We start from the raw sequence: 6,670 nt of genomic DNA on the forward strand, positions 1-6,670 counted from the left end.
GCCGGCCGGCCGGCCGCTCATACTCAGAAATTTCCGTTAATCTAAGGAAAGACTACGCTCGCTTCGCTCGCTCCGTAACAATATTTGCGTGTAAAAGTATAAGTCATTCTGCTTCACCAGCCCATCTCCACGAAACCTGAAGAGGCAATAGACCTTTTCACGACGGACTATCCGGCGAGCAGTGTTCGCCGCGGGCCGCAAAATCCCAGTCCAGCCCAGCCCAGGCCCATGGGTTCACAGCCCGGCCCAGCCCTAGCTTATTCATGGTAAAAGCGTCAAATCCCAGTCCGGCCCAGCCCGTTAAAAATGAATAGATTAAAAATTATTGACACCACACAAGTACCCAAAGGAAGCAAAGGACCAATCTTTTGCTAGCAGCATGTACAATGCACAAAGCATGCGTGCTTTATTAACTCGCTTTTGTGTCTTGCAAAGTAATAAGCTAGGTAGTTATAGTTTTTCTCTCAGTTGCGAACCCCTGACTCCACTTTACAGTTCTTGGCCCAGCCCATCCACAGCCCATTGATCCTTCATATTTGAGGGCCCAGCCCAGTCCGTAGCCCAGCCCAGCCTATGGCCCATTGGGCTGGACCGGCCCATGGCGAACACTGCCGGCGAGTGCACCTAATTTGACCAAATCTACACCTAATCTCTTTTACAGCAAATATATTTATTCTATACATTTATTTCAGTGTTTTAAGCGATGATACTCTGATAATATGACAAAGCAGGCATATAAGCAATTAGTGCAACCCTAGCTGTTAGCTACGAAGAGACACACTGAACCTAATTTGACCAAATCTGCACCTAATCTGTACCAAATATGCACCAGATGTGTACCAGATGGCCGTCCTAAAAACGGCTATTGCCTATACTTGTGTCATAACTCGTTCAGCGCTGCCGTCTCCGGTCGAACTCGGAACGGTACATAGCTTCTAGCGGGATACAACCGTCATCAGCAAAGCCCAGCATTCCCCGCAGAGAGCATACGCATTAATTTGACATTGCTGCGACCATCATGCACATTTGTGCACTGACCTGACTTCCAAACCTTTCAGCTGAAGCTAATCACAGCTCTACTGATGAGCTGCGAGGGGAGGGGAGGGGGAGGGACCCTGATCGGGGTCAGTGGGGCAGCGCTCTGTGCGGGTGGGGAGCGGGGGGGGGGGGGGGGGTGAACGGCAGGGGAGCGGCAGGAAGCGCCGCGAGACTCCGCCGCCGTCGGCGCGGCCGGCGCCCAGGGTCAGCTCAGAGGGCTCCGCCCGCCCCGCCGTCGCCGCTTCCCACACCCGTCCCACGCATGGACGGGCGTCTGTTGCCTGGTGCGTTCTACAGGTAGAGATCGATGATAAAAGCCACCGTAGGTGCAAAGAAGATCAGACGAATGTCGCTTGTTCAGTGCATGTAAGAAGATATGATCTATCAGCGCTTAATGAGCATTGAGCAGGTCGCTGCCGTATTGATTTTGAATGAGATGCAAAGGCCTTCGCCCTTCAAACATCGTCCACAGCGGCAACGGCTAATCGTTTCGGTTTCATTGTTTTGGATGATAGCAAGATGATAGTCATACTCGTACAAGCTCACAACCCAACCGAAATAAGCAGATTTTCAGCGAACTGGTTGTCCAGTAGTCAACTATCAACCTAGTGCTGATTAAATAATTCGATAAAAGCTTTATTTCTCTGTGGTAAAAGACTCGACAGGAAAACATCGTAAACTAACGCGATCAAACTAAACCACTAGTATAGCAACAGGTAGCACGGGCGGTGGCCAAGGCTGCATTCCAGAGAACGGTATAGGCGGAGTTCTGTCTGGCCGCGAACTGTCCAGGGTCGACTGCAGGAAGCCGGCGGGAGTCTCCGGGATGTCCAGCTCGCCAAGGTCCTGAGGCAGGAAGGAGGCGTCGCAAAACATGAGCTTTGCGCTGATAAACCCGTGGAAGTCGGCAGCTGTGGTCAGCTACACTGCAGACTCAGCTTTTCTGCAGAAAGGCCAGTGGCGAGATAGCCTTCAGATTGTCAGCAGCACCCGAGGAAGACGAAACTGGGGCATCCGGGCAAATCGCCCTCAAATAAAGCTTTGCAACGTGCTAGCATGTTAACGCGAATAGGTACGTTAGAAAGAAGTTAGCGTAAACGTATACATAGGCGCAAGTTATAAGAATGTATGCTGTATTCTAAGTCATAGCAGTGAGGAAGTAACTCCCAGCGCACGCATTAATTATGCATTGTTAGTGATCACATTTTATGCCGCTTTTATTCTGAAATGAAAACTTGTTAATAATCCCAGTAATTTTCTGCATACGTGCCTATCAAGCCGATTTAGGCTGACGTTTTGCGCATCACAGCTTACACAACGGAATATTAACCCAGTTTAGCGGCTCTCCATCCATTATGTAATGTTGCATCACTCGTCAGAGATCGTTGTAATATGTCCCCTTTGTACAGTGCCCTTTGTAAATGACATTGAATGGACTCTAAATCTATCGGGAAACTAAGATGACTGTTTGTACGCATTTATGTATCAGAAGTCAGGACCTAATCGCTCGCAGCAGCTCGACATGCAATATGTAAATTCGAACGTATTCCGTTTTCACCAGCTCCACGATAATGAATGATGGGCTCCGTCTGGGCCCGTTTCTGCATGCGTCGGGTAAAGGGTTAGATAAAAATGGGCAGCGAAATTTATATCAGGGAAGAACTCGTTTGCCACTGCATCTTTTACGTACCTAAGCATGATTTATGTATGAACGGTTTGCGTAGCATCAGCGCTTATTTCGCCTTTTGATAGGTAGCTTATGCCTATCGTTTTCTTTTTATTGTTCACCCTCATTTTTATATGTATAGGATCTACGCTACTCCGCAAAATTACTTCAATGTTTGTACCAAACACTGAAAACAATTTAACCCAAAGCCGGCGAGTAAACCGGTGTTTCGCGGGTACCCCTATCCGCAACCATTTTTACTACCCTCCCAGGAGTACAATAAGGTGCAGTGTAGTCGTCCCTGCTCTCAGTGGATATGTTCGCTGACAGCGGTTATATCCGCTCCGCTCAGAGCAAGTACGACTACACCGCAATGGGACCTAGCACTACTCCTGGGAGGGTGGTTAAAAATGGTTGCGGATAGGGGTACCCATGAAACACCGGTTTACTCGCCGGCCTTGGGTTAAATTGTTTTCAGTGTATCCTTAGGGGTCACGATTTAGTACCTATATAAATGTTATTATTATTATATCGTTTATTCCACTAACCACGATTATCGGGTGGGCGTTACAGTGGAACATTATATAGGTATAATTACCTAGGGGAAGTTGGGGCAATGCCGGAGTTGGGGCAAAGCCGAAATTCGAGATATTTCGAAAACCGTACGACATGGATGCCACCTGTCAGTGATGCTCTGAATCTTAACTGACTACAGTTATCGCATGTTTGTTACGAGTCGTCATTCGGAATGCTTCGGCTGTGAGGGCGCCAAGAGCGTTTTCAAGGTACGTTTCCCTTGTACTACATGCGCCTTTGAAGCTGCATTTCTCACTCATTATGCTACCGTTTGTCTGGCCAATTCGGTCAAGTAATCTTCAGCATGTCTTTGCATAAGTGTGCTGCCTATTTGAAATTTATACAGCACGTTGAAAAGTAATAGGCCTGCAAATGAAAGTATGGCTGGCTGGGGTAATGCCGAAAATGTGCAATTACGCACGTTAATTAAAGCACGCTACGTGGACTTTACTGCTGTAGAATAACTACGCGTATTTTTAGTCACACAAATTACACTTTCAACCGACACAACGGCCTGTTACCTATAAGGAATGATGTACCTGGCATTTTCTTATTTTATCACACAATTATAACTTCCAGTGTGCACCAAGCATCCTCAAGATCTTAAACGCGTGTAAACTTTGATGAATTCTGGATAAAGTTTGAGATAAAATGGCAAAACATCAATGACAGCATTCCCCGTAGATCCTTTCTCCCATTTTCGGCTTTCCCCGCAGTCCGGGGCAACGCCGAAAAAGTCACTTCTTTGATATTTTTAGTTTTTGCGCTTAACGGTATGCGAATTCATCGAATGCGCCTGGTATGTTTGAAAGGCAAAAGACTGGCCTCTCGAATGACGCCAACAAGAATTGCTTATGTTGTCTTCCTTGCGTGCTACGGGCGTCAGAAAAAAAGTCTTCGGCGTTCCCCCAACTTCCCCTATATACCTATAAAAAGTAAATACTTACATACATAAATATATGAATTGTGAATCTAATAAATAGCGATTAGCGAAGCAAAGTGACTTGAGCTACATTTGTTTGTTTTGTTTTCACTTGACGCCGCGTCCCTCCTGGAGCACCGATCACCATAATAACATTCTGTCCTGTCGGGTGTGATTGGCGTAAGGAATGGAGGAATGGACATAACGTGAGAGGGACGGCCGGCCGATCATCAGCCAATGTAACGTTCGAGCAGAGTCTGTGCGGCGCTATAGTTAACGGAAGATAACGTTCGTTATATGTTCGTTAACGGGCTAGCGCCGGACAGCGGCGAGACGGTCCTCCGAACAGCCGCGCCGCCGCCCGGGGCGGCCCCGCCGGCGGCGCGGCCCTCTCGGACGGGACGGGACGGGACGGGCGACGCTTCCCCAGTGCGTGGGCGCTCGGCGCGCGCGGCGGAGATGCGCTCCCGCCCTGAGAGGAGCGTCCGTCGGGGTCGTTTTTTTTTCTCTTTGTTTTTCAGCTCGTCGACCGTCCCTCTCTCATTGCGTAAGGAATGGAGGAATGGACATAACGTGAGAGGGACGGCCGGCCGATCATCAGCCAATGTAACGTTCGAGCAGAGTCTGTCCGGCGCTAGCCCGTTAACGAACATTTAGTAACGGCGAGTAACCTCATTGAGCTACATGATCATGTGGACAATAGTACCTACCCTACCTATAGGTACCTAAGCATGGCGCATGGGTAAGCTAAGTTCATTCAATTTGTCGCCTACCCAGATAGAAAGTAGTAAACAAACGGGCATGTTGAGCAGCAATGGACAAATATATGTATAGGTACCTATGAGACGGATAAAACAGCACTATAGGGTAAACGTGTTTCGTCGAGTTATGACTTGATCAACACCCTTCCGCAAATAATTGTATTGCTTTTATTTCCGAAAGGGTGTTGATAAAGTCACAGCGACGAAACGCGTCCACCCTATGTGCTGTGTTATCCGTCTCAGTAAACGGGCATGTTTATCAGCATTAGCATTAGCGCAGACTCAAAACCATCAGCACATTAAAACGCATTTTGCTGTCGTTCATTTCGTGTCATGATTGTGTTTTTGCTGCCTCATGTCAGCACTATACATGGCTGTTACACGCATGTGCGTAATACGGAATACCGACACAATGCTTGTCCTTGGACGATGGAACCATTCACATCAACCTGACCCATCTGTCCAACACGGGTCCATACAATGTAAAAACCTGGGCCTTTACCTGCCACTATAAACAAACAAGCAAGCCCGGCCAGCATAGGACGCTTCCTGATCAGAGAACAGAGGGAAAGGACAGAGAACCGAACGAGCCTGCGTTACGCGGAAGAGGTCACCAAGGTCACGCTCTTGACACGCGCAGAGTGACTCGGCGTTCCATGAAAAACAGCGACTGACGGAGGCTCCCGTGCCGTACCGACACTGAGTGACGGGGGGGGGGGGTAAGACGGGGACGGTCACGTGCTGTGGGTGGCCTTGCAGGACGGCAGGCGTGTAGAGAACCGTCAGCGGCATTTAAGAGTGGGAAGTATGGGGCACACTGCAGAGTCGAGCGTGTTGTGGTGGTCGTGCCCTGCCTCCCGCCGTCGGTGCGACGGTGGTTCCAGCGTGGAAAAAGAGCGGTGATTAGAATGGTGGCGAAATCAAGACAAATCGTGTCGTTGGTGACTCTTTTGGTGGCTGCTTGTGAAGTCGATGCACTTAACCGTAAGCTATACCTACCTCGAAGGGCTTATTTGCAGTTGAGACGGTAACTTAGAACGTGTTTATTGCACAAAATCACTTGGCTGAGTATTCAGTAATGAATCAATTGTTTTTGCCTTATTTTTTATTGGAGATATTCCCTGAGCAGCTGCGGCATTACATAAATAAAGGGAATGTCGGATGTAAACGTTCTTCACGTTCTTCATACGCAAATGGCGCATGAAAGACCTGTTTGTTACTCGTCCTACTTTTGCTCCCGACGGAAGCGTCATTCTTGACTTCGAAGTAAATAAGGCTTCATTTTTTGGGGACTGTCATTGCATATCCTACAGCTTTGAAACTGGTTATGTCCATCAAATATGCTCAACCGGGCTCTCCATCCATCTTGCTATGCTGCATTCTGAAGAGCATTTACATGAAAAGCGCTTCAAAATCATGCACTTGGAGAGGCTGACCTGCACGATTTACATCCTTCTAAGTCCTAAGATGAGCTGAATTGTGAATTCGTCTTCAGCCTACACCTGAAATACCTACACACATCAAAGTACTCAAACATCACATTATTCTATCTAGCGTTACCAGACAGCCTTTCTAACGTAGTGCTTGCCAAGACACCTATAAGAGACTGTTTGCCGTGTTCCGTTGATGAACCTCCCACGAGCTGGCCGCTGTGCGCCGACAGTGGCGGATGTACCCTGCGGCCAGCGTCAGCTCCTGGCGGCGCGT

Source organism: Amphibalanus amphitrite, unplaced genomic scaffold (genome assembly GCF_019059575.1).
Source record: "Amphibalanus amphitrite isolate SeventyFive unplaced genomic scaffold, NRLGWU_Aamphi_draft 000708F_arrow, whole genome shotgun sequence".
Taxonomy (NCBI): domain Eukaryota; kingdom Metazoa; phylum Arthropoda; class Thecostraca; order Balanomorpha; family Balanidae; genus Amphibalanus; species Amphibalanus amphitrite.